Below are 7611 nucleotides of genomic sequence, written 5' to 3'. Positions count from 1 at the left end.
AAAAGGACTGGAACACGGAAAACGAATAAACAAAGACTCGAGAGGATACACGCAAGCAAACACAAGGCAGAGGACTCCAAGACGGAGCAACTAAGGAGTGAACAGGGGAATGAACAGAGGCAACTTAAATTAAAGACAAACAAAGATCAGTTGAAAACAATAATTACATAGCTGTAATGATGAGTGCAAGATCACTGCCTTGCCCCCAAAGGAGCAGGGATTATGACTGGGTGTGTTTGTGTGTGTGTGTGTGTGTGTGTGTGTGTCTGTGCTTGTGCATTTATGTGTGTGTGTGTGTGTGTGTGTGTGTGTGCGTGTGTGTGTATGTGCTTGTGTATTTATGCGTGTGTGTGTGTGTATGTGCCTGTGCATTTATACGTGTTTTTTTCTGACTGTGCATTTTTGTATGTGTAAATCTAGGTGGTTCTAGTCCTGTATTTAGAATCCACCAAACTGTCTGAAGGGTTATTAACAGCTCAGTCACTGTGAAATTAATGATTCCTCCCACAATTCAATAAATAATAAATAGGCCGATATTTGTTGTCCCCTGTAGAGAAAATTGCATTACAATAAGTGTTCTGTATTATAAAACCTTAATGGCTTTACAACACAGCCAAAGGGGTGAGTATGTATATTTTATTGTTCTTTTTTGATTACACTTACTTTATTAAATGTGCTGCCAAAACATAATTATGGCAGCACTGCTTTGCAGTGATTGGTCATTACCATCTGTGCTGCAGATGCAAACGATTGCAAAATGCAATTAAAAATTGTAGTTGGGGTTTGGTCCTGTGTGGGATGCTGGCCAGATCAGCACTGACTTTGGCCCCTGAAGTGTATAACTGGGCTATAGCATTGCTCCGGGAGGGAGGTTCAATCAACAGGGCCATCCCAAGTCTAATGACATAAGAGCATATGGGTGACTCACCCTGTTACACTCTTGCATCCTGGGATGGGAGGGTTTCAGTTGGTCGGGAGGACGGTGCCTCGTCTCTCACCGGTGCCTCCTGCCGGTGCATTGGGTGCCCGCAAGTCTGCCTGTTGAGCCGCAGAAGAAGCGTCCACCAGACACTTCCCCTGCTGCTTGGAAAGCACTATTTTGTTTCAAAGGGTGCAGCTCAGAAAGCACCATTTTCGTTCAAATAGCACAGCTCGGAAAGCACCATTTTGGCTCGAATGGTACACATGGTGCAGCTCAAAAAGCACCATTTTGGCTCAAGTGGTACAAATGGTACTGCTCATTCAGTTCAAAGAATCACATTCTTCTGCTAAGCACATATCTTGATGCAATGCTTGTGTTTTCTTTTTTTTCATATCGAGGACCCAGCCTCCTCTGTTGCCTCCACAGGCAGCTGGCAGAATGAACTTCGGGGGAGGGTGCGTACCTCTGTGCATTTTCCCAAATGGATGCAGCACGGTGCAGTGATGAGACAGCTTTACAAACATGAAAGGGGAGCTAAAAAAAGTATTTAAAAATAAATAAATAAAAATATGGAAATGGAACACAAAATTGTTTGAAAGGATTTTGGATTTGGAAATGCCCTTGGAGCTGTGCGAAAGGTGCGTGCTTCACGTCTATTGTGATAGAAATAATCTAAAACGAGACCTAGATATGGTCCTAGATAATGAATGAATAAATAAATAAATAAATAAATAAATAAATAAAACATGCAAGGATATGTGCTAAGCAGATGGATGTGATGCTTTGAACCAAATGGGTGCTTTCCGAGGAAGAGAATAGATGACAACACAATTAAAATGCGGGAAAGTGCCAGCGGAGCTATAAGCAGCTATTGTCATCTTAAAGTGAGAAAAAAGAAAAAAAAGAAAAACACAACCTCAGCTCAATACACCTGTCTCTGTGCGGGACACTCATTTAAAATGTGATAACTCCTCCTGGCATCTCCCCTTATTTTAAGAAACTGCACACGCCATCATCCTGTATGGATGAAGGTGTGGAATAGTTCTTTGTATTCTCTCTATTCTCCCTGTATTCCAAGCCAGTACTTTCTTCTGTGTGTGTGCCACGCATGCATGCGTACTTGCATGTGTTAGTGTATGTGTGTGTGTGTGTTATGAAGAGCACACAGGAATATGATATGACACAGGAATGATCTCTGCAAATATTCTTTTTTATTTTATTTTTTTCTTCTTGCACATTAGTTTCAATTACTAGTCTTGACCTTCTGGTGATGCATAATCATTGAAGGGAACAAAAGAAATGATTGCTCATATTTGCCATTGAAACTTCAGAACAAAGCATTTTGAGTCACCCAAGAATGTGTAGATTGTATCTCTCGTGAAACATTCTGGAAAATAGCAGAAGAATAATCAACTGGGGCATTTAAAACCACTGTGTAACTGCAAGCTGAAAACGCATTATCAATGCATACCCGTAACGGATACTGGGGAATTGTTCCAGGATTCCAGGACACACCTCTATTTGCTGGGATAATTGTTCTGGGAACTTTAATTGGTGCTTGGGAGCCAGGACCAGAGTTACCATGCAGTCCTACAACAGATTTTTTTGTCCATTTATCCTCACTGTTGCAATATCCAAATGAGTATCAATTCTCTATGGATGGAATTAATTTTTATTTTCCATCTTCCATTGCATCACAGCATTAGAATCAGCTGAACACTCAAGTCAAAAAACATTCGGACCCATAAATCAAAAGTTATGAGATTTTTTTGGGAAGAACACCAGCCATGAGCGCAATATATCCGCACTCTTCTGGGGTTTCGGATGAATTATATGTTTGTAATTGTAACATGTCAGTAACCTTTCAGATGATAAATGTGTGTCCTACTTAGTAATTCCTTTCACATAAAAATCCCATTTAAAAGGTTACCTTTCCAGCTCCTTCTTTTGTGATGGAGATTGTACGCACTGCTTTCGCACACAGAGCAAAAATGAACAGGGACTTGGAGGCGACAGTGCCAGGAATGTGAAAAGGATTCAAAATGTGTAGATTCCAAAAATAGGTCACCCCATAACAAGGACTTCACACTTCAAAAGATATTAAATATTAAATATTAAACCACTCAAGCATTTCTGTTAAAACTGAAGAGGAGCATATACCTATTACTGTATGAGAGGGTTTATGCTTATCTGAAAGCCAGTACAGGCTTCATGCTCTAACTTGGATAAAATACTGAAATCCTTGCATATTTCCAACACATGTGCTCTCTCACGCATACACACACACACACACACACACACAAACGCACGCACGCACACACACACATTGCCTTTCTCTCACACACTTTCAAATTAGATATAACTAGGAATAAAAAGGTTCACTCTCACAGACGTACATGTAAAGTCACTCGCACACACTTTCCCTCCCATTCCATCCCATACAATCACAGGTATACACATACACAAGCATACACACACACACACACACACACACACACACACACACGCACACACACAATCTCTCTCTCTCACACACACACACACAGATCCATCTCAGCTCGGCTGCAGGCAAGCGGCTCCATGTCAGTGAAGACCCCTCTGCTGAGCGCGGATCAGAGCGCTGGCTGTGTGCGGGAGCGGGGGGTTCTGTGCTAATCTGGCTGATGAGCATGGCGGCGCTGAGGGGGGGGCTCTCTGTGGACCCTCAGCCCTGCACCGCGTGCGCCACGCGCAGCGCGCTAGCCAGACACTTTACCCTGACACCGCAGGGACACGTGCTGCTGCTCCTCCTGTGTCTCTCTGTGTCATTATTCCCCACAAGCATCCAGCCACCGCACGCGAGGCAGGCTGAGAGACAGTGAGAGGGGGAGAGAGAGAGACAGAGAGAGAGAGGGAGAGAGAGAGAGAGAGAGAGAGATAGAGAGAGAGGGAGAGAGAGAGAGAGACTAAAAGATCTGAGACATCGCAAGACAGGTACAGAGAAATAGAGGAAGCGATAAAAAGAAGAATAAGAGAGAGAATAAGAGAGACAGTCAGGGACTAAAAGAGAAAGCAAGCGAAAAAGAGAAAAACAGAGAGCGTGAAGAGGGAGGGGGGAAATTAAGACAGGGAGGCATAGAATGAGTGAGAGGGAGGGGGAGTGAGAGGTAGAGCAAGGAGGGGAAGAGAGAGCGAGAGAGGAGAAGAGAGGAGCTGGAGACGAGTCGCTTGCTATACGGGCTCCGTGCACTGCGCCCGGGATAGTTTGCATGTTACTGTCATTAACCATTTGGATTAAACTGCCGTGAACTCTACGTGACAGACAAGAATTCAATCAAGGTAAGTGACTCTTAATTATGGAAGGAATTAGCTGGTGGGAGGGACGCTGGGGGTCGGGTGGGGAGGAGGGAGTTGCGAGTGAGAAGACTTAGAGAGAGAACTGCAAACTCCTAATACAGCTGTCACAGACAGACACTGCTGGTACAGGTGACAGAAGCCTTTCTCCTTCCAACAGTTTAGAGCATTATGGGAATCGTTCACTGAAAAAAAAAAAAAAAAAACCTTCTGTGTGCAGGGTGAGAGCAAGATCTGTGACATAAGGTAAGAAGGGTGTTCTTGTTGTCAGAGAGGGGAGTTTGTCATGTGGGAACACAGAACTTAAAACGTTCCGTCGCACCGCGCGCACACACTCAAACCTTTCCCAGTGCGCGCTTCCATGGAAAGTTGTTCTGACTGACAGCTTGTGCAAAAATAAGTAAATACATGCATAAGAAATGTGTTCCATCTTTGAGATCGCACGCGGAGTAAAACAAATCATCTGTTAGCGGCGATAAGGAGCGAGCGACGGTGTCGCAGAGCAGACGCTAGGGGTCACTGGATTTCTGGTGAAGTTGCGACACCCCGTCAACGCTTAACATGCGCTGTTACAGAGCAACCACGGGAAAGTTAATAAAGACGTCGTATTGCTGTCAGTCTGTCTTTCAGTTTGACAGCACGAGAAACACGGTAAAATAAATTCAAAAAGCAGACATCATTTATTTATTGATGTCAATTTATGATTAATTTGTATTTAACTTATTTCATTTTTCTTTAAAATTATTTTCACGTAAGAGTTTAAAATTGACATTTAGATCTACAACAAGCATGAACTGTCAGTATCATGCTGTAGTCGTCTGTACAGTACTTAATCCTCTGTCATTTGTTTTTTTAAACAGTGAGTTATATAAAACTCATCTGCACTGACTCCCATTCTGAAAAATTGTGTGTGTGTGTGTGTGTGTGTGCGTGTGCGTGTGCGTGTACATGCATGCATACATTGACTACAGTGTTTTGGGTTCTCATGCCCCATTGATGTCATGTATTATTCATCTGGATATTGTGTTTTCCTGTTCCGCTCCCTTGTCAGTGGTGCTTTGTTCAATAACATGTGTGATTAATGGGAACCTTGTTTTATGAGGAAGTTAATGAATGCTGCATTCCAGCAAAGGGAAAATTATAGCTTTAGGACATGGTGTTAGTAAGCCCCTTGTTACAAAGCCCGTGAGCAATATATTCTGTTCGAGGAACCATGCGCGTGAACAGTCTGACCTACAATAAGCTCTTTGAAGCAGTGCAGAAACTCCTGAATGTTTTCTGTTCCCCTGGTTTCCTGCATCTGAATTATGAATCATACAAAAAAAAAATGAGAACAGGTATTGCAGTGTCTCCATCAAACTTGTAAACAGTGAAAATTTTCTGGAACATTCCTGAATTGATACAAGGCATACACAAGAAAATGACAATCACATTGTAACAGCTCCGAGCACATTTTAGCCACTTGCAGATCACTCTCAAGGCTAATTGCCTCAAAGCAGAAATAAACGACTGACACTTCAATCCAAGGCCTCCCACTGAGTATTTCAACACCTGTACAAGACTCAGAGGACTATCTGACATCTCACATTGGAACTGTACAGGAGAGACCTCCCTTCACTCCAAAAGGACTTTCACTGGCTGACTGTAGAGCTATGCGTAGGTTTTATTGTAGAAAAAATTAAAAAAACCCTAGCAGGTTGATATCTGGCACATCCAATGCCATATCTCCATAAGGAGGTGTGTGTTTTTGCATTTGTACACAAAAGTGAATTTTAACATTTGAATATGATACTGGATACATCGATTGTGCTATCGGTGCTTTGCCAACATCTGAAAAAAAAAAAAAAAAAGATTGAAGAGTGTAATTGTTTTTGATTGAACAAGACTGATTTTTTTTTTCTCTGTGGGTTGCATTAATTAGCTTGTGACATGAAATAATTGTGCAGTATTCTATGGCTGTTAAAATTCTATGAAATTGTGACATACTCCACTAAAGATGAATTGCTTGGACATTCCGTGTTTCCTCTGAAAACACGGAGATGTGTTATACATGAGCGACTAAAGGCATTCTGGGAAGCTTAACATCCACGGTGACCCCTTAATGGAACCACGTGACATGGTCTTCTTCCATTTTTTGGCTCATGTATATTTGAATAGTGAAAACCAGAATGGACCCTTCTAGAAAGCCCTTTTAAGCTGACACAGGACTTGTGAGCAATTTCCTGCTTTCGTCGCGGGAACATCTTGCGGTTGTCTGGGTTACTACCAACTGCTGTGCATCTTGCGGAAGCGTTTTGACTGTCACCGCTCTGTTTGTGCATGCAGTCACCTGTCTACTGCCATTTGTCTTTAGATCCTTCAGGGAAACCCCTGATTCATAGAAGTCTGGTGCACGTGTTTGTCAGTTCAGCTTGAAGAGCAGCATTATCCCAACTGGTGCGCCATCAGACGAGGTCCGGTGTGCCATTTAAAAAATTCCTTGAAAGAAATGTAAAAGTCCAAATTAATAAAATAAAAAATGAAATGATCAAATCTCATTCACAAAAGCCATCATCAATTAAATGCACAAACCCCAAAAGAACATTAAGGCCGACTGTTGACACGCAACATTAACATCAGTATGTCTCTCGCTTCTCAGAGTGGTGTGCCATGAGATTCTGTAAGTTTGGAAAGAGTGCCATGGAAGAAAAAAGGTTAGGAAATGCTGTTGTAGAGAATGAAGTGAAATGAACAGTTACAACTGGTCAAGAGGTTGAGGGAAGAGATCTTCCTCAAGAGGTCTTCCATCTGTAGGTTCTGGTTTTAATCCTCATTCAAGCCCTGGTGGGTTAGGGAATTTGGTTTACACCCTGAAGATTACAGGTTTAAAACCAGTCATCAGCTATGTCTTTCTGGGTTGAGGAACTTAGCACTTAGCACGGAGTGTAGCACAGTGGGTAAGGAACTGGGCTTGTAACCGAAAGGTCGCAGGTTCGATTCCCGGGTAAGGACACTGCCGTTGTACCCTTGAGCAATGTACTTAACCTGCATTCCTTCAGTATATATCCAGCTGTATAAATGGATACAATGTAAAATGCTATGTAAAAAGTTGGGTAAGTCGCTCTGGATAAGAGCGTCTGCTAAATGCCTGTAATGTAATGTGAAAAGTAAGCAACATTGTCCTGGGTAATGATGTCTTTTAAATGAATATAATCCAGAAAAAAGAATGCTTTCTTGAGAGCTCCCTGTACCTTTTGGAGCCATCTGAAACATACATCCATGCTGCATTGTTCTGAATTCAGCCTTTGATTTCTTGTCTTGAAATAAGCTCACCCTCTGGTCAGCAATTAGCTGTGCTGTGAATGCTCTGATGATGG

At 42.4% G+C, this 7611-nt stretch overlaps 1 protein-coding gene across 1 annotated transcript in view; it reads left to right on the top strand.

Moving 5' to 3' along the window:
- Nucleotides 1-3673: 3673 nt before the first annotated feature.
- Nucleotides 3674-7611, top strand: part of LOC118233036 (cadherin-12-like) — an 89682-nt gene continuing 85744 nt past the window's right edge. The window contains exon 1 of the mRNA XM_035428341.1: nt 3674-4240. The gene's annotated coding sequence lies outside the window, so the exon portion shown is untranslated. The remainder of the gene's footprint in view (nt 4241-7611) is intronic.

The sequence above is a fragment of the Anguilla anguilla genome, chromosome 8 (assembly GCF_013347855.1).
Source record: "Anguilla anguilla isolate fAngAng1 chromosome 8, fAngAng1.pri, whole genome shotgun sequence".
Taxonomy (NCBI): Eukaryota; Metazoa; Chordata; class Actinopteri; order Anguilliformes; family Anguillidae; genus Anguilla; species Anguilla anguilla.
This window is presented reverse-complemented; position numbering and strand designations above follow the sequence as displayed.